Source organism: Penaeus monodon, unplaced genomic scaffold (genome assembly GCF_015228065.2).
Source record: "Penaeus monodon isolate SGIC_2016 unplaced genomic scaffold, NSTDA_Pmon_1 PmonScaffold_2174, whole genome shotgun sequence".
In the NCBI taxonomy this organism is placed as follows: Eukaryota; Metazoa; Arthropoda; class Malacostraca; order Decapoda; family Penaeidae; genus Penaeus; species Penaeus monodon.
In genome coordinates this window covers 22,863-26,441 of record NW_023651634.1, presented here as the reverse complement: position 1 = coordinate 26,441, position 3,579 = coordinate 22,863, and the positions used below count along the sequence as shown (strand labels likewise).

At 49.9% G+C, this 3,579-nt stretch overlaps 1 pseudogene; it reads right to left on the bottom strand.

Annotated features, from left to right (window-relative positions):
• Window positions 1–3,454: 3,454 nt before the first annotated feature.
• On the bottom strand, window positions 3,455–3,579 carry LOC119570089 (annotated as a pseudogene).

Here is a 3,579-nt window from a genome sequence, read left to right as displayed (position 1 = left end):
AACTACCTCTGCACAGCCAACCTCTGGAAGCAAGGGCACATCTTCACCGTGCACTCTCACCAGCTTCCATCCAAGGTCGACACACGCCTTACTCTGCGTCAGGTAGTCAAGGCCCAGCAAGCAGTGCTCGTCCAGATCGGCCACATACACCGCCAGCCGCTGCACCGTGCTGCCCACGCCAATACGAGCCTCCACTGGCCCCTTGAGCTGCACACAATGCCCCGTGACAGCACACAGTCTCTGTGGTGCGTCTGGAAGTCGCATAGTGGCCAACATATCAGGCCGCACTAGGGTCTTCTCAGCCCCAGTGTCCACTGTCAGGCGGCATGGCTTCCCATCTACTGAACCCTCCACCTGCATCGTGCTGGTTCGACGGCAGCTTACCCAAGTCGGGGCCCGGAACCGAGGGCGGCTGGGTTCGGCCCCCTTCTCCAGCCTGTCCGAGTTTTCCGCCTGTTAAACCACTTCCTTAGCCTTAGGACATGCACTCGGATGGTGACCATACCTACCACAGTCCTTGCAGCACTGCTGGAAGGCATCAGAATCCGTCAGTGAGAGGACGTGTTCTCCGCTCCCTCTGACCCCTGACTACGTCTGTGCCCTTCCTCACTGCAGCCCCAACACCCAAACCTGGAAAGTGCTAGGGCTCACCTTCCTCAATGCTACCTTCTCCACTTTGCCTTCCGGCCCCGGAGGTCACGGCGGGGCTGAGCAGCTGGGCCCCAGGCCACTGGTTGCCTTTAGGAAGGCCTCGAACTCCAAGGCCTTGCCAGCGCCACCTGCAGGTCCTCAGGGTGTGCCTCCTCAATGTAGATTTGCAAACTGCTGGTCCTGCAAAACGTCAACCCAAAGAAACGCGGGCCAGGACCACGATCATATTCCGCAGCCGCAGGGTACGACCCTCTTACCAGCGCCTCCACATCCTGCGCCAGCTGGGGCCCGTGTCTCGCCATTTCTCACGAGTCCGCTTCTTTAAATGGGCCCGATATCCCCGGCCTGGTGGTGGTGCCCGAAACGGCGTTCAAAGCCTCCGCCACGCTGGTGTAAGAGGCATGTTGGGATGCTGGCAGATGCCCCAACACTTCCCCCCGCGGGGCCCCTTAGCGCTGTACCAGCTGTAGGGCCTTCTCTTCCTGGCTCCAGCCCTGGGCAGATGCCAGTATTTCAAATTGGGCGACATATGCCTCCCAGGCCAAACCTCCCGTCGTACTCAACTAGCTTACGCTTTACAGAATGTTGGAGGCCGAGGGGCTGCGGGGTGGAGAACGCGTGCCGTGAACTAACACGCCCCGGGGGGAGAAAGGGGGTAGGAGCAACGAGGCGGGTTGACGGGTCGAGTTTGCCGCCACCTTATCCAAGGGAGGGGGTTCCGATGGGGGGCCCCACCTTCTGCAGCGACCACTGGCTCCGACACGACGCTGCGAGGCCTGGGGTTTCCTGCCACGGACCCCAGGCGACCCCAGTAAACCTGACACTCTGGCATCTGTTGCCAGAACCTCGGTCTGCCTTCTCTGCTTGCACGTTTCTACCTCCTTTACGCCGCCTTTCCTCCCTTTACTTCCTCCCCCAGGGCCTGAACCCCGCCCTTCAGAGTCTGCACCTCCTCCATCAGTTCACTCTTCACGCTGTTGCAGGCCTTGTCGGTGTACTGCTGAGTTTCCATCTTCACAGATGAAAAATTGCTCTGTAGCACCTCAACAAGTTGGCAGAACTGTTCCTCTGCCTTTCCCTTTCCTGCATCTCGACGAGATGGTGCGCTGCTCGGTGCCCTCTGTGCCTGTCTTCTGCCCTTTGTGCCATTTCCTCCCCCATAAACCCGGCCAGCATGGCAGTGATCAGGTCCATCTGGCTCGCTTCACCTCACTCGTGCCTGCCTCAGTCATAGCCCTCTCGCTCATGGCTGCCGCCATCTTTGGACGACATGATAAATCGGCGCGTCACTGATCAAATATCACAAATCCCACTCCTGAAACCATTTGTTACGCCGGTCGCCTCGTCTCTCTGCCACCAACACAAAGCAGGCCCAGGCAGACGGCGTGTTATATACAGGGTCGGAACACTGAACAGCTCCAAGGGGCACCGAACCCACAGCGTCCCAGAAAAAACCAGGGGGGAAAACGCCAAGTGGGGGGCGGGGCCCACAAAGGGTAAACAAAAAAATTGACAGTTTTTCCCTTTTAAATTTACAAAGTTATTTCCCTAAACTTTTTTAGGCACAATACGGGGGGAAACCCCCCATGCCCACACGGGCACGATACGTTAAAACGGGGCCCCAAACAAAGTTATATCAGGCCCACAAGGGCACAACGAGGGCTTAAACGGGAAGGAGCCCCCAAACCCCCCCGTCTTTTGGGCTTGTTCCCCCCCGCTCACCCCCGGGCGCGTCATGTTTGCCCAAGGTTCCTTTTTTTTTAACATTTTTCGAACAGTTCCGAAAGACCCATTTGGGGGAGCAAAAAAATAATAATTTAACAAATAAAAAATAAAAAAACCAATTTTAAAAATGTGGGGTTTTTTCCTGGCGACTTTGAGTTAAAAAAGGGTTGTTTACTTTTTATGAGACTAGTTTTCATACAACTTTTGGGGCATTTTAAAATTTTAATTTGGTGCATTTTTTTTCTTAAATTAAGGGGTTTTTTATTTCTAAAAAATTATTCTGAACAAAAAAATTTAAAATTTATTTTTAATTAAAAAATTTTACGATTTCCCAAAACGCAGTTTCCCCTATATATTTAAGGTGGACATATGTGTAGTCCCTTTTTTTGTCTTTCTTTTCCCCTTATGTTTTTAAAACGTTACGGAGAACGGTTTTCTCGCGGGGTTTTATGCTATCATTATCATATATTTTGTTATGAAATGTGTGTTCACAAAACATAATATTGGGGGGAGATCTCAGATTAAAATCAAAAATGTAAATATAAAAGGTAAAACCCCCTACGTTTTTATTGTATGTACACATACACCGCACCCCCGCACCAAGGGACAGGCCACATACACACGAAACCGGGGCGCACGCACAGGACACATCACACGAAAACGCGCGCGCCCCCCCCTCCCCCACCCCTCGCACACATAATAAATTTTAAACCCAAAGCAAATTTTTACACTTTATTTATTTCTTATAAAGAAAACCCTTTTAAACCACCAAGTAAATGAAAATAGGATAAATTTAAAGCTTAGATGAGAATTGTGAAAAAATTAAGAAAATTTTAAATTTTTTTTAAAGGTCAAAACCCCAAATTTTGGCCCGTTTTTTAAAGGGGAAAAGATGTAAACTTATAAAAAATGGAAAAAAAATTTCCCAGGTTTTAGCCGAGGATGGAAGGGTTAAACCCCTATTAACCAAAAAAAATTGAAAACCAAAAAAAATTGAATATATAAAAGGGCATTCCCCTTCCCTAAAAAGAATTTTTTTTTATTTAATCATTATATATTTAGTTAAAGTTGTTTTTTGGAACCCACCGAAGTGGGCTTTAAAAAAAAATTTGAGAAAGGGACTCTTTTGAGTTGCCCCAACCCACGGAAATTTTTAAAAAAGGGCAAAAGATTTATCCCTTTTTTGGGGGGAAACCCGAGTTA